We start from the raw sequence: 24,542 nt of genomic DNA, 5'->3' as shown, positions 1-24,542 counted from the left end.
GCCCGCGCCTCCGCACAGCCCCAGAGTGGACCGTGCGCGGTCCCCGCCCTCCTGATCGCCGCGATCGCGCGCGCGCTCGCCCGCTCCTCCGCCGCCGCTGTTGCCGCCGCGCCAGGGGTTGAGCGAGGTGAGCCGGGTGCGCGCGCGCGACCGGGACCGCGTGCGCGGGCGCGGCGGAGGGCGAGGGGCGGAGGGGCGGAGGCGGGGGTCTCCCGACTCCCGCAAACCGTGATGCCGCCGGCCCACTGCGCAGGCGCCCAGCACAGCTGGGACTGGGAAGCTTCTAGCTGCCAGTGCGCTGGGAGGTGCACCCAATTGTGACTTTGCAGAGGGTCCTCACCACGTGTGTGTCTCAGCCAGACCTGGAAGCAGAGGGAGCCAGGCCTTCCCTGAGAAACGCCTAAGCAGAGGGGTCGAGGCCCGCACATCACACTCAGCTCCCATCATGAACTTCACTGCCTTATTTATAGGCAGAAGGCCTGGTGTCGCCAGAATGACCAATGAGAGTCTTGCCAGACTAATCTTTGCTGAGTCACATGCAGCTCGCCTTCTTCAACAGGTTCCCTTCTGCAGCATGTCGACCATGTTGGCTCAGCCCTTGCCTTAAACACTTTCACATTTTGCGCAGGTTCCCACTCAGGGAACCCTGGGACTCCTTGCTACAACCCTCCTTTCAATCCCTTTGCAAGCTGTTTCTGGGACAGAACCCTCTAAATCTTGGCTCCCATGTCAACAGTCTCCATCCTCACACCCTGTGTCCTTTCCTGGCCTCCACACTAGGCAGCTAGGGATTTAGGATTTAGGTGATTCTTGAAAATAAGGGCGCGCGCGCGCGTGTGTGTGTGTGTGTGTGTGTGTGTGTGTGTGTGTGTCTGTGTGTGTGTGTCTGTGTGTCTGTGTGTGTGTCTGTGTGTCTGTTTGTGCCTGTGTATGTATGTGATTTTGTACCTCTGAACAGGTGATTCTTGAAAATGTGTATGTGCCTGTTCCTCAGTGTGTGTGTGTGTGTGTGTGTGTGTGTGTGTGTGTGTGTGTGTGTATACATGGACCTCTGAACAGGTATCGACCCAAGGGGAGCGAGATTATCTTCCTTCAGGGCTTCTGTTACTCCCCCACCATTACGACTTTAGAGACACTTTGTCTAAGATGTGTCTGTACTAGACCAGAAAGCACCGGGAATTCATAGTCTGTTTCCTAGTGTCTCCCTAGAGCTGGGATTGCAGCCTGATTTTTTAGCCAGTGCTGGGGAACAGATCTCAGGTGATGATACTTGAGCCTCAAATACTTTAAGCACTGAGCGATGGCGCTGGCCCAGCGGTTTTCAGCTGGAGATCGCAAAGGTCCTCGTACTTTGCTCAGAGGACCGCTTGGTAGAGAAGCAGGATCCCAAAGTCTAAAGTAAACACAAATTTTTACCACACCATTTTCCTTTGTCTGAGGTTTCTCTCCTTTCTCCCTTTGACTTCTAGACCTGAAGGCCCAATAGTCTCTCCCATCACCTCTGAGGCAAGCCTGCACTGACTCGAAACCACCTCGCCCTCGGTACAGTAATTTTGGCCTATTTTACAGAGATGCAGTCTGCTGTGGTTTAGCTTGGTAATATTCATAGCTGTCTTCTGTGGGAAAAGAGTTTGCTTTGGTAAGGATTACTGACTTCATGGAAAGATAATTTCCATTTTCATGTATTCCTGTGCCGTCTAGTCTCCTATTCGATTTTATTTTGTTTTGTTAAACTGTTTTATTTGATTTTATTCCAAATGTTGCCCCCTTACCAGTCCCTCCTCCAGAAGTTCTTTACCCTTTCTCCCTCCCTTGGCTTCTGAGACAGGGCTCACCCATCCATCCACCTTTTCCCCCACCCCACTGCTGCAAACCCCCTTCCCTGGGGCATCAAGTCTTTACAGGATTAGGAACAGCCGCTCCCACCTAGGCCAGATAACATAGTCCTCTGCTATATATATGCTGGAGCCATGGACCAGACCCTGTATGTTCCGGTTGGTGGCTTAGTCTCTGACGGTTCCCAGGGTTTCAGGTTAGTTGACACTGTTGACCTTCCTATGGGGTTACCATGTGCTTCAGCTCCTTCAATCCTTCCCCTAACTCTTCCATAGGTGTGAGCACCTCAGTTCAAAGGGTGGCTGTAAGTATCTGCATCGGTCTCAGTCAGCTCCTGCTAGAGGCAGTCAGGATAGCCGTGCCAGGCTCCTGTCTCCAACCACTACCCAGCATCAGTAATGGTTTGAGAGTTTGGTTCCCACCCATGGGACGAATCCCAAGTTGAACCTGTGACTGGACAGCCTCCCCTTCACTGTCGGCTCCCTTTTGTGCCTGCATTTCTTTACACAGGAACAGTTCTGAGTCAACTTTTTGAAGGTGGGTTGATAACCCCGTCCCTCCCTTATGTTTCTGTGAATAGACTGGAAGGGCTTTCTTCACCATTTCTGCTAAGGTCATCCCCATTGATCCCTGGAGTCTCTTACAGCCTAGATCTTGGAACTAGAGGTCCCCTGACCTCTCACCCACTGCGGCTGCACATTCCCACTCATTCTCCTGGCCCTTTTGGCTTCTGTCCTGTTTCCCCCCCTACCTGATCCTGACCCCCTCTCCCCCTCCCACTCCCTTCTCCAACCTAAGTCCCTCCACCTAGTGTTAATTTGTTCCTCCTTCTAAATGGATTTAAAGCATCCTCACTTGGGCCTTCTGTGTTGTTAAACTTCGTATGGACACTGGGCTGTGTCATGGGTATTTATACATTTTGGCTAATGTCTACTTATCAGTGAGTACGTACTGAGCTTGTCCTTTTGGGTCTGGGTTACCTAACTGAAGATGATATTTTCTTGTTCTATCCATCTGCCTGCCAAATTCATGATATTCTTGTTTTTAATAGCTGACTAGTATTCCATTGTATCCACTCTTTGGTTGAGGGACTTCTTGGTTGTTTCCAGCTTCTGGCTATTACATGTAAGGCTGCTCTTAACATAGTGGAGCATGTGTCCGTGTGTTATGGTGGGGCATCTTCTGCGTATATGGTCAGGGGCATTAGAGCTGGGTCCTCAGATAGAGCAATGTCCTGAGGAACAGTCAGACTGATTTCCAGAGAGGTTGTACCAGTCTGCAATCCCATCAGCAAAGGAGGAGTGTTCCTCTTTCCCCACATGCTTGCCACCCTGTGCTGTTACACGAGGTTTTGATCTTAGCCTTTCACTGTAAGTGGAAATCTCAGGGTTGTTTTTGACTTTCATTTCCCTGATGACTGTGGAATTCCACATTTCTTAAAGTTCTCCTTAGCCATCTGAGATTCCTGTGATGTGGATTCTCTGTTTTGCTCTTTACCCCATTTTTGAATGGGTTATTTGCTTTTTTGGAGCCTAATTTCTTGTGTTCTTTATATTTATTGGGGATTACCCCTCTATCACATGTAGGGTTGGTAAAGACCTTTTTCCCATCTGTAGGTTGTCGTTTTGTCCTGTGAAGAGTGTCCTTTCCCTTACAGCAGCTTTTCAGTTTCCTGAGGTCCCATTTGTGTATTGTTGCTCTTAGAGACTGAGTCAGTGATGTTCTCTTTAGAAAGTTTTCTCCTGGGCCAATGCGTTCTAGATTTTCCCCACGTTCTCTTCTATGAGACTCCATATATCGGCTTTCATGATGAGGTCTTTAATCTACTTAGACCTGAGCTTTGGACAAGGCATGGAGAAATTTGCATTCTTCTACAAGCCAATTGTGGCTTTTACTGTGGTACAGTACGATTGGCCGAAGGAGACAGAGGCAGGAAGATCAGGAGTTCCAGGCCAGCTTGAGCTACACATCTATTCTTTCTCTCTCTTTTTTAAAATTATTATTCTTTAATTTTTTACATCCCAGTTGTTATCCCCCTCCATATCCACCCTCTGACAGTTCCTTATACCACTCCTCCTCCCTGTCTCCAAGAGGATGTCCCCATCCCACCCCTACCACAGGAGTCCTCCCCCAGGGCCTCAAATCCCTTGAGTGTTAGATGCTTCTTCTCTCCCTGAGGCCAGACCAGGCAGTCTTGTGCTGTGTATGTGTTTGGGTCCTTAGTGTATGCTGCCTGGTTGGTGGGTAAGTGTCTGAGAGATCTTTGGGGCTCAGTTGTTTGAAACTGCTGGCCTCCTGTGGGTTCACCTATTTCCTATGCTTCTTTCAGCTTTCCCCTAATTCCACAACAGGGGTCCCCAGCTTCTGTCCATTCGTTGGGTGCAAATATCTGCATCTGACACTTTCAGCTACTCGTGGGCCTCTCAGAGGGCAGCCATGCTTGGATCCTCCTGTATGTAAGCACACCATACCTCAGTAACAGTGTCAGGCCTTGGGGCCTCCCCATGAGCTGGATCCCACTTTGGGCCAGTCACTGGACCTCCTTTCCCTCAGGCTCTTCTCCATTTTTGACCCTGCAGTTCTTTCAGACAGGGACAATTTTGGGTCAGAGGTTTGTTTGACTGTGGGATATCAACCCCATCCCTCACTTGAAGCCCTGTCTCTGTACTGGAGGGAGACCCTACAAGTTCCCTCACCTCACTGTTGGACATTTTATTGAAGTTCCGGCCCCTTGAATCCTGAGAGACCTTCACATCTTAGGTGTCTGGTACATTCTAGAGGGTCCTCCCACCTCCTACCTCCTAGGGTGGCCCGTTTTCATTCATGCTGATGGTCCTCAGGGATTCTCTCCTACCCCTCAATACCTGGTCATGTCCCCACTTTCCCCTCCATGTTCTCTTTTCAAAAGCCACTGAGTACCTAGAAGGTTCCCAGCAATAGCACTTGCCCTCTCGGTGCACAATTTGGGCCAAAGATGAAGTGTGAGATGAAGTGAGGTGACACGTTATCCCAACGATGTCTGGTTTGTCAACAGCCTAGAACAGGGTTTTCATTAATAGATGGTCTTCTTCCTCGGGGAAGCTCATAGCACTGCCCTGACGTGTCCTCATTTGTGCAATCAGGCAGCTCCATCAGGAAGCCCAGTTCTCTCAAGGACACCCAGGCACCTTGGGCTCACTCCCACTGAGTTTTTATCTCATCCCTTGGATTTGAGAGTTCCCTTTGTCTTCCCAAAGGATCACTGTGTTCTTTCTTCCTGAGTCTGTGAATTGCCTAAATTGAGATAGCTTAACACTGGGGAAGCTCTGTGTGTCTGTGTGTGTGTGTGTGTGTGTGTGTGTGTGTGTGTGTGTGTGTGTGTGAGAGAGAGAGAGAGAGAGAGAGACAGAGACAGAGACAGAGAGAGAGAGACAGAGAGTGAGACAGAGACACAAAGAAAGACAGAGGCACAGAGACAGAGACAGAGACACAGAGATAGAGACACAGAGAGACACCCAGAGAAAGACAGAGACAGAGACAGAGAGACAGACAACACAGAGAGAGAGACAGAGAGACATAGAGAGAGAGACACAGAGACACAGAGACAGATACACAGAGAGACAGAGACACAGAGAGACACCCAGAGAAAGACAGAGACAGAGAAAGAGACAGAGAGAGACAGAAAAACACACACACAGAGATAGAGATAGAGAGAGAGAGACAGAGAGTGAGACAGAGACACAAAGAAAGACAGAGGCACAGAGACAGAGACACAGAGATAGAGACACAGAGAGACACCCAGAGAAAGACAGAGACAGAGACAGAGAGACAGACAACACAGAGAGAGAGACAGAGAGACATAGAGAGAGAGACACAGAGACACAGAGACAGATACACAGAGAGACAGAGACACAGAGAGACACCCAGAGAATGAGAGAGACAGAGAAAGAGACAGAGAGAGACAGAAAAACACACACACAGAGATAGAGAGAGAGAGAGAGACAGAGAGTGAGACAGAGACACAAAGAAAGACAGAGGCACAGAGACAGAGACAGAGACACAGAGATAGAGACACAGAGAGACACCCAGAGAAAGACAGAGACAGAGACAGAGAGACAGACAACACAGAGAGAGAGACAGAGAGACATAGAGAGAGACACAGAGACACAGAGACAGATACACAGAGAGACAGAGACACAGAGACACACCCAGAGAAAGACAGAGACAGAGAAAGAGACAGAGAGAGACAGAAAAACACACACAGAGATAGAGAGATAGAGAAAGAGAGAGGGAGAGAGAGAGAGAGAGAGAGAGAGAGAGAGAGAGAGGCTTTTCCCCAGGGAAGATAGGATTGTGTACTTTTCCCCTCACCATCCTTATTCCCCTTTGCCCTTTCCCTCAGGGAAGGCAGTAAATTTATAGTGGATCTCCGGTAGGGAATTCAGGAAATGTTGCCTCAGGGATGCAGACTGGAAGACAAAAGTCCGCAGCCTTCCTGATGTGGATTCCCATTGAATTACCGTCTATATTCAGAGACTCTTCTATGTCTTTGTGAAGGATGTGATATCTTGCAGACTGGAAACGCTTTCTAGTATTAAACAAACTGAGTGAAAAGCCACATTTTACTAAGGCAGAGCAGAGAGCTGAGACAAATCTTTAGAGACAGTACTTATCATGAACGCACTGCATCTATCTTCTTGTGTACAATCTTTTCAAAAGCCCTTTGAAGCTGAGAGCATCCTTTGCCTATGGGCAGGGCTAACATTAGGATTCACAGCTAGGCAGCGTTTCAGCATCTAGCAGTTGTGAGATAGGCACATGACATCAAATCCTAGGGTTCATAGAATGGACTTCCCAGCTCAGGGAGTCTTCAGCTTCTCCAGCTCCTGCCTCAGTGCTGTTCATTGTTCTGGCTGCGTAGCTGCCTCAGCCCATTCAGGGATTCCAGTCCTTGGCCTCTGAGAATCTCCTTGTGTGAAACACTCTCTCCAGCCCCATTGTCCAAAGGACACCAATGTCCTCTCTGGATTCCCTGTGTGTTACAGCAAGAGCACGAGCCCCAGTACTGATAAAACCAAATGGAATACTTGCTCTATACACGTCACTTTTGAGCAAGAAGTTATTCAGCATAGTTAGTGTAGCAAATTGTATATTTTCTATGTGGAATATATGTCTGTATTGAGCCTTAATCTATTAGAAAGATGATATTTTACTCTGTAAAGTAAATATGCATCTCTGTAGGTAGACAGAAAGGATGTATTCTTACTTTGCTGAGAGTAATTACACGACTCATAAATTCTCACTTTGGTCCTAAGGCTACTCTACTGTGCGATGTGTCTTAGCTGAAGGTCAGGTCCAGTCTCCAATAGAAGTCTCTGGTTTTAGGGTCAATAAACTCAGGGACACTCTTCAGCCATTGGGCCGATCAGGGTACAACTCTGCAGATGTGCAGAGCTGAGCACTGTTCTTGGTCTTTGCTTGTATAGTGTCCACTGAATATCCTGGGGCTCTACGACTGTGTCTGGTGATCTTTAGCAAGCAATGTCTCTGGGTTCTGGTTATCAGGTGCAGCCTTGGGTGTAGCAGAATTCCTGACTAAGCTATTTTTCCATGTCAAATGCATTTTTACTGTACTCATTAAAATATCTTACTTGCATTTGAGAAGCACAGGTCCTGGTTTCAAGGTTGGTTTCTGTGTACCACATAAAGTCAGGAGACCTTCTCTTCCCCAAAGCCCACACAAACTACATCAGGATACAGTTTATTTGTGCATGACTCTGCCACCTGAAGGCACACACACGATGAGCCTACCAGCACCCTCAGAGGTCAGCAGGCTCGTGATGGCCGGCAGGTGATCCACAAGGGTGAAAGTTCATTTGATGAACAGGAGGCTAAGACAGATAACGCCTGAGGTTAAAACAGATGGGGGAAATGGTATCTCTGTCAGTTCCTCACAAAGTTTCCTATAGCAGCAACAATAGCCTGTTCAGCAGAGCTCTGCCCTGCATTCCAAAGGCCTGGCTGTGAGCTTTGTCCCAGCGTTGTCTTCTGTGAATTTCAGTCTCGGTGGAGAAACAACACTCAAGTGGCCTCTTCTCTGCGTTTTGGGTTATTTAAAACTTTGCAAAAGACATAACAAGTTTTATTCTCACTTTTCCAAACCACCATACCTACTAGGAAGAGAGACCTTAAAGGTTCCTATATTTCAACTAACAGGATTTACTGATCGGCCCACATCCCAGAAGGGCACACTGATTTCAGCAATTCAAGAGCTATACTACCTTTACGGGTCCCTAAATTTGTAGGAAGCTATCTTCCTTTCAGTTCCTCATATTAATTTCATTAACTTTTTTTATTATGTCCTGGGTGGGAACGTATAGCTTAAGTGTGGAAGTCAGAAGTAAGTTTTGGATGGATCCGAGAGATCAAACTCAGGGCATCAGGCTTGGGGGACTGATGAGTCAAAGAAGCCACCTCACCAGCCTGTCTTCCGTTTCACTGTGGTATCAGAAACTCCACGGATCATTATTGGAGGTCTGTCAGTGGGTCAAAGGCTTTTCACATTTCAGTGGCAACTTTCATAGCATCCCTGTGACCTCCATTCCCTGTTTGTAGATCATTAATGAAAGCTAGAGAGATTACAGAGAGCACATCCTCCTAACCACAGAGAAGGCCCAGGGCTGGGCTAAGGCAAGGGATCTCACAATCCACGACATTCACTTTTCATCAAGTCTGCAGAAGCCTTTCTTCTTTCTTGAGCTTATGCAACATGTGATGGGTGTGTGTGCGCACGGAGTAAAAGAAATAAAGTGAAGGGAAAGCCGGGTTCATGGATGTGCACAAAGCACCTTGGCTATGCCAAGAGGGCTAAGGAAGAGAAAACAAAGACAAGCAAGGAGGAGCAGGTGGAGGAGCAGTGTGTCTCTGTGATTGTGAACCAGCATGCCCTCAGCAGACACTGCTATTATTGCGGTAGTCACTGCTTGACTCCATACTGCTAGACACTGTTGTAGCTGTTATTGTAATGTATTTCAGAATTTTATACATGAGTTCTGCGTGGACATCATATGCATCATTTCCTGCTGCACTGACGCCTTCCCATTCTATACAGCCCCCTCCGAAATGCATGCCTTCCTCCTGTCCTCCTTCTATTATGGTTATGGTCTGCTCTATATACGGACATGTGCACATGCATACATACGTACAGGGATCCATACCTGTCTGGTGTACATACAGATTGATGAGCTGTTTGGCAGTGCTTATAGGTGACTGTGTTGAGAGTAAAACACCAAGGGGTGTTATGTCACCTACCAGTGACCCTCAGATATGCACAAGGCTTGTCTCAGCAGCAACCATGATGCTGCTGTAGTTCTTCCTGGAGCTCCTCATCTGGGGGTGGCACCTTCTGAGATTCCCCCAGCCATGTTGGCAGGACAGCTGACATTGTGCTGGCCCCTTTTCAGGTAACCTTGTTGTTGAGGTTCTATTGGGGCAGCTCCCTGTCATATGCAGAGGGCAGTGCCTCCCAGCAGTCATACGAGTCCTCTGTCTCTTAAGCTTTTCCCTGCCATCCCTCTGCATTTGCCCTGAGTCCTCAGGGTGAGGGTTGCATTCTACATGGATTAAGTATGGTTGTGGATACCACACTCCTCTGTTTTCTACTTCTGGAAAGTCGTGGACTTCTGAATGGTCTCCCTCTGGTAAAAAAAAAAAAGTTCTTTGATGAAGAGGAAAAGTGATACCTTTAGTGACAGAGTTTGAAGGATGAGTGTTTTTCCCTTTCTTGGATATTTTTATTTACATTTCAAATGTTATCACCTTTCCAGTTTTCCCCTCCAGAAACCTGCTATCCCATCCCCCCTCCCCTTGTTCTAAGAGGATGCTACCCCACCCGCCCACCCACTCCCTCCTACCTCCCACCCTGACATTCCCCTACACTGGGTCATTGAACTGAGGACAGTGTCCCAGTGGCCATGTAAGTGAAAGGACTGAAGGAGCTAAAGGGCTTTGCCACCCCATAAGAACAACGATTTCAAACAACCAGAGCTCCCAAGGACTAAACCACCATCCAAAGAGTACCCATGAACAGACCCATGGCTCCAACTGCATATGTAGCAGAGGATAGCCTTGTTGGGGACCAATGGGAAGAGAAGTCCTTGGTCTTGCCAAGGGATAGCATTTCTAGTGCAATTAGAAAAGATTCCATTTCTACTCTTAGTTTCCATGACAACCAACCAAAGATATTGGGGACAAAACAGGCTTGGATTCTCTCCTTTTGAGCTTGTACAAATGATGCTATTGATCACACCAAGAATACTGATTACCCCTTTTGCGATATGGAGCCATGTTGGCTACTGTTGTGATCCATAAGTGTTACAGCCAGATAGGAGTATTGATTGATTGAGTGCCATGGAAGCTTGAGGAGCTCCATTGAGTTCTGTGACATCTAGTCCTTGAAGAGGAGGCTTCCTGGTTAAAATCATTTCAATGTCTGAAATGTGTAGAGGCTTCAACAACTGTGTTTTAGTTTCAAGACCTGTGGACAAACATAGACAGTGTCAACAACTCTATTTGGGTTCTTACACCCCCTAATCAGCAACTAGAAGGGAGGTTTGCCATGCCTGACACTGGGGTTTCTAATAGTCTGTTGTTCTTGGTAGGAGCATTTTCACTCCAAATGGGACTATTTTCTTAAAATTTATATTCATATGAGTATGTACATACATTTGCTCATACATCTTTTTTTTTAACTTTGGATAGACGTGGAATTTTTTTTTATTAACTTGAGTATTTCTTATATACATTTCGAGTGTTATTCCCTTTCCCGGTTTCCGGGCAAACATCCCCCTCCCCCCTCCCCTTCCTTATGGGTGTTCCCCTCCCAGCCCTCCCCCCATTGCCGCCCTCCCCCCCACAGTCTAGTTCACTGGGGGTTCAGTCTTAGCAGGACCCAGGGCTTCCCCTTCCACTGGTGCTCTTACTAGGATATTCATTGCTACCTATGAAGTCAGAGTCCAGGGTCAGTCCATGTATATATAGTCTTTAGGTAGTGTCTTAGTCCCTGGAAGCTCTGGTTGCTTGGCATTGTTGTACATATGGGGTCTCGAGCCCCTTCAAGCTCTTCCAGTTCTTTCTCTGATTCCTTCAACGGGGGTCCTATTCTCAGTTCAGTGGTTTGCTGCTGGCATTCGCCTCTGTATTTGCTGTATTCTGGCTGTGTCTCTCAGGAGCGATCTACATCCGGCTCCTGTCAGTCTGCACTTCTTTGCTTAATCCATCTTGTCTAATTGGATGGCTGTATATGTATGGGCCACATGTGGGGCAGGCTCTGAATGGGTGTCCCTTCAGTCTCTGTTTTAATCTTTGCCTCTCCCTTCCCTGCCAAGGGTATTCTTTTTCCTCATTTAAAGAAGGAGTGAAGCATTCATATTTTGATCATCCATCTTGAGTTTCGTTTGTTCTAGGGATCTAGGGTAATTCAAGCATTTGGGCTAATAGCCACTTATCAATGAGTGCATACCATGTATGTCTTTCTGTGATTGGGTTACCTCACTCAGGATGATATTTTCCAGTCCCAACCATTTGCCTACGAATTTCATAAACCCGTTGTTTTTGATAGCTGAGTAATATTCCATTGTGTAGATGTACCACATTTTCTGTATCCATTCCTCTGTTGAAGGGCATCTGGGTTCTTTCCAGTTTCTGGCTATTATAAATAAGGCTGTGATGAACATAGTGGAGCACGTGTCTCTTTTATATGTTGAGGCATCTTTTGGGTATATGCCCAAGAGAGGTATAGCTGGATCCTCAGGCAGTTCAATGTCCAATTTTCTGAGGAACCTCCAGACTGATTTCCAGAATGGTTTTACCAGTCTGCAATCCCACCAACAATGGAGGAGTGTTCCTCTTTCTCCACATCCTCGCCAGCATCTGCTGTCACCTGAGTTTTTGATCTTAGCCATTCTCACTGGTGTGAGGTGAAATCTCAGGGTTGTTTTGATTTGCATTTCCCTTATGACTAAAGATGTTGAACATTTCTTTAGGTGTTTCTCAGCCATTCGGCATTCCTCAGCTGTGAATTCTTTGTTTAGCTCTGAACCCCATTTTTTAATAGGGTTATTTGTTTCCCTGCGGTCTAACTTCTTGAGTTCTTTGTATATTTTGGATATAAGGCCTCTATCTGTTGTAGGATTGGTAAAGATCTTTTCCCAATCTGTTGGTTGCCGTTTTGCCCTAACCACAGTTTCCTTTGCCTTACAGAAGCTTTGCAGTTTTATGAGATCCCATTTGTCGATTCTTGATCTTAGAGCGTAAGCCATTGGTGTTTTGTTCAGGAAATTTTTTCCAGTGCCCATGTGTTCCAGATGCTTCCCTAGTTTTTCTTCTATTAGTTTGAGTGTGTCTGGTTTGATGTGGAGGTCCTTGATCCACTTGGACTTAAGCTTTGTACAGGGTGATAAGGATGGATCGATCTGCATTCTTCTACATGTTGCCCTCCAGTTGAACCAGCACCATTTGCTGAAAATGCTATCCTTTTTCCATTTGATGGTTTTGGCTCCTTTGTCAAAAATCAAGTGCCCATGGGTATGTGGGTTCATTTCTGGGTCTTCAATTCTATTCCATTGGTCTATCTGTCTGTCTCTGTACCAATACCATGCAGTTTTTATCACTATTGCTCTGTAATACTGCTTAAGTTCAGGGATAGTGATTCCCCCTGAAGTCCTTTTATTGTTGAGGATAGTTTTAGCTATCCTGGGTTTTTTGTTATTCCAGATGAATTTGCAAATTGTTCTGTCTAACTCTTTGAAGAATTGGATTGGTATTTTGATGGGGATTGCATTGAATCTGTAGATTGCTTTTGGTAAAATGGCCATTTTTACTATATTAATCCTGCCAATCCATGAGCATGGGAGATCTTTCCATCTTCTGAGGTCTTCTTCAATTTCTTTCCTCAGTGTCTTGAAGTCCTTATTGTACAGATCTTTTACTTGCTTGGTTAAAGTCACACCGAGGTACTTTATATTATTTGGGTCTATTATGAAGGGTGTCGTTTCCCTAATTTCTTTCTCGGCTTGTTTCTCTTTTGTATAGAGGAAGGCAACTGATTTATTTGAGTTAATTTTATACCCAGCCACTTTGCTGAAGTTGTTTATCAGATTTAGTAGTTCTTTGGTGGAACTTTTGGGATCACTTAAATATACTATCATATCATCTGCAAATAGTGATATTTTGACCTCTTCTTTTCCGGTCTGTATCCCCTTGATCTCCTTTTGTTCTCTGATTGCTCTGGCTAGAACTTCAAGAACTATATTGAATAAGTAGGGAGAGAGTGGGCAGCCTTGTCTAGTCCCTGATTTTAGTGGGATTGCTTCAAGTTTCTCTCCATTTAATTTAATGTTAGCAACTGGTTTGCTGTATATGGCTTTTACTATGTTTAGGTATGGGCCTTGAATTCCTATTCTTTCCAGGACTTTTATCATGAAGGGGTGTTGAATTTTGTCAAATGCTTTCTCAGCATCTAATGAAATGATCATGTGGTTTTGTTCTTTCAGTCTGTTTATATAATGGATCACATTGATGGTTTTCCGTATATTAAATCATCCCTGTATGCCTGGGATGAAGACTACTTGATCATGGTGGATGATTGTTTTGATGTGCTCTTGAATTCGGTTTGCCAGAATTTTATTGAGTATTTTTGCGTCGATATTCATAAGGGAAATTGGTCTGAAGTTCTCTTTCTTTGTTGTGTCTTTGTGTGGTTTAGGTATAAGAGTGATTGTGGCTGCATAGAAGGAATTCGGTAGTGCTCCATCTGTTTCAATTTTGTGGAATAGTTTGGATAATATTGGTATGAGGTCTTCTATGAAGGTGTGATAGAATTCGGCACTAAACCCATCTGGACCTGGGTTCTTTTTGGTTTTGAGACCTTTAATGACTGCTTCTATTTCCTTAGGAGTTATGGGGTTGTTTAACTGGTTTATCTGTTCCTGATTTAACTTCGGTACCTTGTATCTGTCTAGGAAAATGTCCATTTCCTGCAGATTTTCAAGTTTTGTTGAATATAGGTTTTTATAGTAAGATCTGATGGATTTTTTGAATTTCCTCTGAATCTGTAGTTATGTCTCCCTTTTCATTTCTGATTTTGTTAATTTGGACGCACTCTCTGTGTCCTCTCGTTAGTCTGGCTAAGGGTTTATCTATCTTGTCGATTTTCTCAAAGAACCAACTTTTGGTTCTGTTGATTCTTTCCATGGTCCTTTTTGTTCCTACTTGGTTGATTTCAGCTCTGAGTTTGATTATTTCCTGCCTTCTACTCCTCCTGGGTGTATTTGCTTCTTTTTGTTCTAGAGCTTTTAGGTGTGCTGTCAAGCTGCTGACATATGCTCTTTCCTGTTTCTTTCTGCAGGCACTCAGCGCTATGAGTTTTCCTCTTAGCACAGCTTTCATTGTGTCCCATAAGTTTGGGTATGTTGTACCTTCATTTTCATGAAATTCTAAAAAGTTTTTAATTTCTTTCTTCATTTCTTCCTTGACCAGGTTATCATTGAGTACAGCATTGTTCAATTTCCACGTATATGTGGGCATTCTTCCCTTATTGTTATTGAAGACCAGTTTTAGGCCGTGGTGGTCCGATAGCACGCATGGGATTATTTCTATCTTTCTGTACCTGTTGAGGCCCGTTTTTTGACCAATTATATGGTCAATTTTGGAGAAAGTACCATGAGGAGATGAGAAGAAGGTATATCCTTTTGCTTTAGGATAGAATGTTCTATAAATATCTGTTAAGTCCATTTGGCTCATGACTTCTCTTAGTCTGTCTACATCTCTGTTTAATTTCTGTTTCCATGGTCTGTCCATTGATGAGAGTGGTGTGTTGAAATCTCCCACTATTATTGTGTGAGGTGCAATGTGTGTTTTGAGCTTTAGTAAGGTTTCTTTTATGTATGTAGGTACCCTTGTATTTGGGGCATAGATATTTAGGATTGAGAGTTCATCTTGGTGGATTTTTCCTTTGATGAATATGAAGTGTCCTTCCTTATCTTTTTTGATGACTTTTAGTTGAAAATTGATTTTATTTGATATTAGAATGGCTACTCCAGCTTGCTTCTTCTGACCATCTGCTTGGAAAGTTGTTTTCCAGCCTTTCACTCTGAGGTAGTGTCTGTCTTTGTCTCTGAGGTGTGTTTCCTGTAGGCAGCAGAATGCAGGGTCCTCGCTGCGTATCCAGTTTGTTAATCTATTTCTTTTTATTGGGGGTTGAGGCCATTGATGTTGAGAGATATTAAGGAATAGTGATTATTGCTTCCCGTTATATTCATATTTGGATGTGAGGTTATGTTTGTGTGCTTTCATTCTCTTTGTTTTGTTGCCAAGACGATTAGTTTCTTGCTTCTTCTAGGGTATAGCTTGCCTCCTTATGTTGGGCTTTACCATTTATTATCCTTTGTAGTGCTGGATTTGTAGAAAGATATTGTGTAAATTTGGTTTTGTCATGGAATATCTTGGTTTCTCCATCTATGTTAATTGATAGTTTTGCAGGATACGGTAACCTGGACTGGCATTTGTGTTCTCTTAGGGTCTGTATGACATCAGTCCAGGATCTTCTGGCCTTCATAGTTTCTGGCGAGAAGTCTGGTGTGATTCTGATAGGTCTGCCTTTATATGTTACTTGACCTTTTTCCCTTACTGCTTTTAATATTCTTTCTTTATTTTGTGCGTTTGGTGTTTTGACAATTATGTGACGGGAGGTGTTTCTTTTCTGGTCCAATTTATTTGGAGTTCTGTAGGCTTCTTTTATGCCTATGGGTATCTCTTTTTTTAGGTTAGGGAAGTTTTCTTCTATGATTTTGTTGAAGATATTTACTGGTCCTTTGAGCTGGGAGTCTTCACTCTCTTCTATACCTATTATCCTTAGGTTTGATCTCCTCATTGAGTCCTGGATTTCCTGTATGTTTTGGACCAGTAGCTTTTTCTGCTTTACATTATCTTTGACAGTTGAGTCAATGATTTCTATGGAATCTTCTGCTCCTGAGATTCTCTCTTCCATCTCTTGTATTCTGTTGGTGAAGCTTGTATCTACAGCTCCTTGTCTCTTCTTTTGGTTTTCTATATCCAGGGTTGTTTCCATGTGTTCTTTCTTGATTGCTTCTATTTCCATTTTTAATTCCTTCAACTGTTTGATTGTGTTTTCCTGGAATTCTTTCAGGGATTTTTGTGTCTCCTCTCTATGGGCTTCTACTTGTTTATTTATGTTTTCCTGGAATTCTTTCAGGCATTTTTGCGATTCCTCTCTGTAGGCTTCTACTTGTTTATTAATGTTTTCCTGTGTTTCTCTAAGGGAGTTCTTCACGTCTTTCTTGAAGTCCTCCAGCATCATGATCAAATATGATTTTGAAACTAGATCTTGCTTTTCTGGTGTGTTTGGATATTCCATGTTTTTTTTGGTGGGAGAATTGGGCTCCGATGATTCCATGTAGTCTTGGTTTCTGTTGCTTGGGTTCCTGCGCTTGCCTCTCACCATCAGATTATCTCTAGTGTTACTTTGTTCTGCTATTTCTGACAGTGGCTAGACTGTCCTATAAGCCTGTGTGTCAGGAGTGCTGTAGACCTGTTTTCCTCTCTTTCAGTCAGTTATGGGGACAGAGTGTTCTGCTTTCGGGCGTGTAGTTTTTCCTCTCTACAGGTCTTCAGCTGTTCCTGTGGGCCTGTGTCTTGAGTTCACCCGGCAGGTCACTTGCAGCAGAAAAGTTGGTCTTACCTGTGGTCCTGAGACTCACGTTCCCTCGAGGGGTGCTGCAATCGGGCTCCCTGTGGCGGCAGCAACCAGGAAGATCTGCGCTGCCCCCTCCGGGAGCCTCAGTGCATCAGGGTTCCAGATGGCCTTTGGTGTTTTCCTCTGGCATCCGAGATGTATGTGCAGAGAGCAGTCTCTTCTGGTTTCCCAGGCGTGTCTGCCTCTCTGAAGGTTTAGCTCTCCCTCCCACGGGATTTGGATGCAGAGAACTGTTTATCCGGTCTGTTTCCTTCAGGTTCTGGCGGTGTCTCAGGCAGGGGTCCTGCCGCTCCTGGGCCCTCCGACACGGGAGCCCAGAGGCCTTATACAGTTTCCTCTTGGGCCAGGGATGTGGGCAGGGGTGGGCAGTGTTGGTGGTCTCTTCCGCTCTGCAGCCTCAGGAGTGCCCACCTGACCAGGCGGTGAGGTCTCTCTCTCTCATGGGGTCTGGGAGCAGAGAGCTGCTGCAGGCCCTTGCTCATATATCATATACATACATATACATATTATTTCATTCCATCTTGTATTTGTGAGTCAATATCTATATTGCACTCTAATGACTATAAAATAAAGTCAATATAACATTGACAAACTTCTCAAGTGCTTCTCACCTCCCTTTCTCCATCACAGAGGAAACTCAGGGTGGGAACTCAAGGCAGGAACCTGGAGGCACAAACCAATGCAGAGGGCACTGAGGAACACTGCTTCCTGGCTTATTAGCTCATAGTTTGCTCAGTCTGCATTATTATAGAACACAAGATAACCTCCCAAGTGATGGTAGCCTCCAGAATGAGGTAGGTCCTTCCACATCGATCACTAATTAAGAAAATGCCCTCCAATTAAGGATGCTTGAGTTTCACTGGGAAGGGTGAATGGAGCGATTATGGAAGGCAGATGGTGGGAGGGAAGTGGAGGGGGTGGTTCTGGTTAGGGTGTAGGGAGGGGCTGGGGGATGGCCTGAAGCCCAGGAATATGAACGGAAAAGTGGATCTGACTGGGAGTTAAGGTACAACTCCAGGAAGAGACAGAGACCTGGGATAAGGGATGCACCCTAGAATCAATAAGGGTGACCTTAGCTTTGACTCAAAGCACTGCGGATATGGAACCTGGAGAGGCTCCCTCCTGTGGCCAGGCATTAACTCTGGTGGAGCAATGGGAGCACCAACACAACCACAAAACTTTCAACACAGAACATCCTGTGTACAAGAAATACACTGACTGGGGATGGAGGACAGACTGAGGCCATGGCCAAGCAGTAAGTGGACCAACTTGAGATTCATCCTGTGGGCAAGCACCAGTTCCTGACACTATTAAGGATACTCCATTATGGTTGCAGAGAGGAGCAAGCACAAACCCCCAACACTATCATGGATGAGACAGGGCCCTATCATGACAGTCCTCAAGTGACTCCACCCAGAAGCTGACTCAGATACTCACAGTCAAGCAGTGGGTGGAGCTTGGGGACTCTTATAGAATAGTAGGAGGTAGGATTGCAGGTCCTAAGGGGATAGGAACTCCATAGGAAGCCCAACAGAGTTAACTAACCGGGACCCTAGCTCTCTCAGAGACTCGACCACCAACCAAAGAACATACATGGGCTAGAAGTAGGCCTCCATGCACACATGTAGCAGATGTGCAGCTTGCTGTCCATGTGGATCATGAACGACTAGAATAGGAGCTATCCCAAAAGCTGTTGCTTGTCTGTGGAATATGTTCTTCTAGCTGGGCTGCCTTCTCTGGCCTCAGTGGGAGAGGTTGTATCTAAACCCAGAGACTTGATATGCCAGACTAATCTAATGGTGTCAATTTCTTGGTTGTGATTCTCTTTTCTCGGGTGGCTGGGGCTGTGTTGAGTAGAGGAGACCTACTCCCCCCAGCCATAAGTGGAAAATTGCAGCTTGGTCTCCATGTGGTCCCTAACCATCAGAGTGGGGACTCTCTGACTTGGATCTCCTCTTCCTACCTGGACTGACTGGGTGGGCCTCAGTGGGCAGGGATGCCTTTACTTCTGCTGTGACTTGATGTGGCAGGGTGAGGTGGTGACAAAGGGTCAGCTTCCCTTTGTCTCAGGCCAAGAAGAGGGGCAATGGGAGGAGAGATCTGTAAGGGTGGGAGTCAGCCGGCAGGTCCTTTCCTTATCTCTACAGCTTAGCCTTCTGAGGTCCTGTCTGTCAATTGTCGGCCTTCATTCCTGGGCGACTGGGGGTCTATCCAGACAGCCCCTTCCTACACCTACATCCTATAGGGGGCGGCCTATATCCCTTCATCAGTTCAGGTTTCATGTTCAGATCCTTCAGACGCTTGGAGTTAGTGTCAGTGAGGGCGATACATATTGGACTAATCTCATTCTTCCGTGTATCTGTGGCCACCATTCAGATCGCAGTGGCTGAAGAGGCTCTCTGTTCTCCATGGTGTAGTTGCCATCTTTTTTCAAACATCAGATGCCTGTGGTGACCTGGACTTACATTTGGTTTTCGCTTTTGCTCCATTGATCTACAAGTCCGTGTGTTGGCCAGGACCATTCTGTTTTTACTATCACAATCTGATATGTCTCTTAAAATCTGGAATGTCCGATTTTCCAGCACCCACACACTCCTACCCACTGCATTGCTTTCTTTCTCTGGACTCTTTTGTGCTCCCAGATCAATTAGAGTGCGCTTGAATTTCTCTCTGAAGACTGTCATGAGGATTTCGTTGGGATTGTGTCACTTCTCTGCACTGCCCTTGGTGCAGTGGTCCTTTTCATACTGTTATTTTTGCCTGTCGGGGCCCATGAGAATTCTTTTCATCTTCCTGTGTCCTTCCACTGGAGATAAATTGAATTTTGTCACAGGCTCTTTTTTGTATCTATTGAGATGATCATGTAAATTTTCTTTTCCGTTTAAGTACATTAATTATTCCACTTAATGGTTGATGTGGATGAACTCTCCTGGCATCTCCTGTCTGAAGACAGCTTGAATGTGATGTATGATTGTTTCCTCCACATAATAATTTATAAAACTCAGTATTTGTGAATTTCACACCACAGGTTCATCTTGCATTTGCTTCCCAGTCCTTCCCTCTTTTTCCTCCACCCTTGGAAGGTACCCTCCAGTAAAACAAACAAATGAACAAACGAACAAAAACCAAAAATAACTAACTAAAAACAAAAACCTTCCAATTTCTGTTGTTTCTGCATCCATAGGGATGTGTACAGACTCTCAGATGCCTGCCCCAGATGGAGGTGAGGCCTCTGCCTCCTGCCACCCTGCTGGACGTCATCTACTGGGGAAGGTGACACCCCAGCATCCTATCACAGTTTTTAAGAGTTCACTCTGATGGTTTCCTATGGAGGCTCTTGCTATTTGGAGGGGATCGCTGTCATGGGAAAGATAGGGGTTGTCATAGAAATCTTCCATGTCCCTCTTTCTGAACTGTGTGTGTGCAGTCATTGATAGCTCTGTGAAATTAGCTTATTTGCTCATTATGGAGCAAGGGAGCGTGTGGGCTTCCACATGGTTTCTGGCATCAGCACAGACCAGGAACAGGACTCGCAGTTACAGAAAGACCATGAACCCAGGTAAGGCCCTTAGGTGCAGCTGAGATCATAGACATCAGTGTGGCTCCAGCTGCAGCATAATCCGTGGACATCCACTTGGCCTTCAACTGCAACTCAGGACACCCTGAGACATGGCCCTCTGTATCAACACAGACCAGAGATTACCATGACCTTGGGTGGCAGAGAAAACCACCCAGAACTGCTTCGGCTGTGTGACCTTCAGTGCCTGCATGTCCCAAGATTATCAGCACAGCTTCCCACTGCAGTACATGTCCTGAACATCTTCATGGCCTTCAGTGGTATCGTAGAACACGAGATCAACACACCAGACCCGAATAAGACCACAGACCCACACATGGCCCTTTATGACAACACAGGCCAGACATGACCATGGAGCTGGGAGACATCACAGACCACACACATGGCTGTGCACCACCCTCTCACCGTTGCCCATGGTCAGGAGCAAGGCTGTCTTCAGGATTCAGCACAGACAGCAGACTTCCATGTGGTCTTTGGCAGTAGTGCAGTCCATCCCCACCAGGACACATGGGGAAGCATCAAGGCCATGGACCTAGACATGGCTCATAGCCGTACCAGGGCTAGATCCTCACTAAGGTCTGAGGTGGCTGAGCAGGCCACTAACATCAGTATGTTCCTAGGGGGCAGCACGGGCCCAAGACATGAGCCAGACAATGGCACAGGACAGGGATATTTATATGTCATCAGGTAACAACTTAGTTCTCAGACATCAACCCAGACCTCAGGCACATCAGGGCCATTGACCCAAAATGGACATCAGTACCATCCATCCATCCATCCAGAAAATGCACCATTGCTCATCTCGGGCCTCCATCATTGCCAAGATCTAGGGTGATCTTTCTCTAGCCCAGGTAGCTTTGTTTGAGGGCTGAGCCTGCATCTGCTTAAGGTCCAGGATGCTGCACACCATCCTGTCAACTCCACTGGGCAATACATAATTCACCATCAACCTCAGCCCTCTCTGTTTCCAGTGACCGCAGTCACATCTGTAGTTCCACCTCTCTCCACAGCGCATGCCCTGCTCACACAGCTCGGCTCCTCCACTTCTCCCATCTCACTCCTCATTTTTGCTGTTTTTGCAGTAGTGCCCATCTGGGTAGGTCTACTATGCATGTGCACAGTAAGGGTATCCTGTGCCAAGCCTGCCAAGGGCGCCTAGCCGGCTTACTGGGCCCACAGAGCATATGATCTCTTAAATATATGCTTTTGCTCTGTTTCCAAGTAGTCTATGGAAGAAATTTGCATCTCTACTGCTGAGGCGTATTGGCTTACAGTACACTTGTTGTTGTTGTTGTTGTTGTTGTTGTTGTTGTTGTTGTTGTTGTTGTCTTTAAAGGGTTTTGTAGTAGAGTAAAACTGGCTACCTGGAAGCCATTTCTAAGGTCTGCTTTAGTTTCTAGCTTTGAAATAGTTCATAAATTGGTTGTAGATTTTTGAATCTCTGTTAGAATTGTCCTCTGAATGCATCTAGGCCAGGGCATTATTCCTCAGGAGGATTTTGTAAATCGTTTCAATCTTCTTATTTGTTTAACATGTTCATCTCCTCTTAGTTTAACTTTCCTGGTTCCCATGAATCTAATAATTCATCCAATTCTTTTAGACTTTCTAACTTGAGGAGATATATATACATATATATATATATATATATATATGACACACACACACACATATATCTATACACATACACACACACACACATATATATATATGTATGTATATATATATATATATATATATATATATATATATATATATCTCCTTACAATGTTCTGAATTTCTTGGAGTGGGTCTAAGGGCTTCCCTGTTCACATGTGTGTCTGTTCATTGGGATTATATTTTCCTTTCATTTGGTGAGTTGGACAAAAAGAATTGTTGATCTTAATTTATCTTAATTTGTTTGCAAAAAATCAAATTAAAATAATAGAACAATAAAAATAGAAAACAAATAAAAATAACAGTGCTTAGATTGGTTGGTTCTTGGCATTGCTTCGTCTCTACCTCCCTAGTTTAGTCCTCACCATCTACTTGATGTCTTTTTGTGTTGTTGTTCTTGTCCTTTCAAATCCTTGAGCTGCCCCACGCACAGTTATTCGTTCTCATTCTCACTTTTGCTAATGCAGGAGTTTAGACCTAACCATAGCATTCATGCGACCATGTTTAATCTATCCGAGATTGCTTGAGTTCTCTTTGCTTTTATTTAATTCAAAGAAGCTCTACCTTCTTCTCTTGATGTATGTTTTTTTTGAGTGTTGTTTAATTTCTATGAGTTTACATGTGCATAAGTGCTGGGAATTCCTGTCCTGTTCATTTTAGGATCCATTCCAGGGTAGGCACATGGGATGCATGGAGTCCTTTCAATGTTCCTAACTGGGTTAAGGTTTGTTTCATATTCCAGGATGTGGTCTGTTTTAGGAAGATCTCCTAGGCTGTTATATGTTTGCAATCTTTGGCATTTCAGGGGAATGGCCATAGATATCTCTTAGGCTCACTAGATGTGTAGTGTCCATTATTTCTGTTATTTTTATGTTTCTTGTGCAGAGGACCAGTCTACTGGAGAAAGTGTGGTAATGACATCATCAGTTGTTGGTGCATTGGAGTTAATCTGTGCCTTTTAAAGTCCAATCTAATTTTTATGAAGTTGGGTTGCACAGTTTGGAACATATATGCTATACGAATTGTCCTTCCTCATCTCTTGGCCTTGTTGTTTGTTTGTATCTTAGTTTAAAGTCTACTTTCTTAGGTACCAGGATAGTAATACCTGCTTAGTTCCTGGTCTCACCTGCCTCAAATAGTCTTTCCACTCCTTCACTGTATGCTAGTGAAGGTAAGACGAAGTTCTGTATATCCGAGAACTGAATTCTGTTTATCAGTTCATTCAGTTAAAGTGTGTCTTTGGATTAGGGTGCTGATGTCATTAATATTATTGACAGATATGTGTTAACTGTTGTCATCTGTTGGGTATCGCTTTGTGTATTACTTGTCTGTTTTGTGCTGTAATATCGATGGCTTCGTATGTCCGTGTTTTTACAGTGTCTTTGCTGTGCTTCCTCCTCTCTCCTGTCCACAGTTGTTCCCAGTGTCCACTGTGAGACCCACTGCTCATCGTGTGTTTTAGCCTGTGTGCATTGGAACAAGTCGTTCTTCCTTTCCTTTTTATTTCTTGATTTGGTTTTTTGGGGGGAGGGGAATTTTTGTTCTTTTTTTAATTGGGTAATTTTTATTTACATTTAAAATGCTATCCCTTTCCCCCCACCCAACCACCCACCCCCTCTCGCCACCACACCCTGACATTCGCCTACACTGGGAGGTCAAGCCTTGGCAGGAACAAGGTCTTCTCCTCCATTTGGTGCCCAACAAGGCCATCCTCTGCTACATATGCAGCTGGAGCCATGGTTCTGTCCATGAGTACTCTCTGAGTAGTGGTTTAATCCCTGGGAGCTCTGGTTTGGGTGGTTGTTCTTATGGGGTTGCAACTCCCTTCAGCTCCTTCAATCCTTTCTCTAACTCCTCCAATGGAGACCCTGTTCTGAGTTCAATGGTTTGCTGTGAGCATTCTCCTCTGTATTTGTCATGCTCTGGCAGAGTCTCTCAGGAGACAGCTATATCAGGCTCTTGTCAGCATGCACTTCTTGGCATCAGCAATATTGTCTATGTTTGGTGACTGTATATGGGATGGATCCCCAGGTGGGGAAGTCTCTGGATGGTCTTTCCTTCAGTGTCTGCTCCACACTTTGTCTCTGTATCTCCTCCTACAAATATCTTTATGCCCCCTTTAAGAAGGACTGAAGCATTCCCACTTTGGTTGTCCTTCTTCTTGAGCTTCATGTGGTCTGTGGATTGGATCTTGGGTAATCCAAGCTTTTGGGTAATATCCACTTATCAGTGAGTGCATACCATGTGTGGGTTTTTTTGTTTGTTTGTTTGTTTTGTGTCTGGGTTAACCTCACTTAGGGTGATATTTTCTAGTTCCATCCATTTGCCTATGAATTCATGAAGTCATTGTTTTTAATAGCTGAGTAGTACTCCATTGTGTAGATAGATGTACCATATTTTCTGTATCCATTCCTCTGTTGAGGTACAACTGGGTTCTTTCCAGCTTCTGGCTATTAGAAATAAGGCTGCTATGAACAGAGCGGAGCACAGTTTCCTAGCTACTTTCGTCCAGACTGGCAGTAGCCATCTTTTAGATATTAAAGGATATCTCTCAGGTTCTTCTGGATTTTAAGGTTTCCATTAACAAGTTGGTTGTCATTCTGAGGGGTTTTCTTTCATGTGTCACTTGTGACATTTTTTTCCTCCCTCAACTTTCAGTATTCTCTTGTTATTCTGTGCCAGAGTCTTTTACAAGTAATGAGCAACAGGGTGTTTGTTTCTTGT

General features: G+C 45.0%; 1 long non-coding RNA gene across 4 annotated transcripts in view; it reads left to right on the top strand.

The window, feature by feature from the left end:
• LOC103694470 (uncharacterized) overlaps positions 1-24,542 on the top strand; it is a 141,186-nt gene that overhangs the window by 53,670 nt on the left and 62,974 nt on the right. The window contains exons 1-2 of one of the 4 annotated variants that reach the window (XR_015646490.1): positions 91-127; positions 1,470-1,542. The exons of 2 other annotated variants lie outside the window; for them this stretch is intronic. This is a non-coding gene — a long non-coding RNA (uncharacterized LOC103694470). Of the gene's footprint in view, positions 1-90; positions 128-1,469; positions 1,640-24,542 lie in introns of those variants that run through there. One more of the 4 variants, XR_015646489.1, reaches the window with a different exon arrangement.

The sequence above is a fragment of the Rattus norvegicus genome, chromosome X (assembly GCF_021556685.1).
Source record: "Rattus norvegicus strain SHRSP/BbbUtx chromosome X, alternate assembly SHRSP_T2T, whole genome shotgun sequence".
In the NCBI taxonomy this organism is placed as follows: Eukaryota; Metazoa; Chordata; class Mammalia; order Rodentia; family Muridae; genus Rattus; species Rattus norvegicus.
Note: the sequence above shows the minus strand (reverse complement) of the source record. Positions and strands in the feature narration are given on the sequence as shown.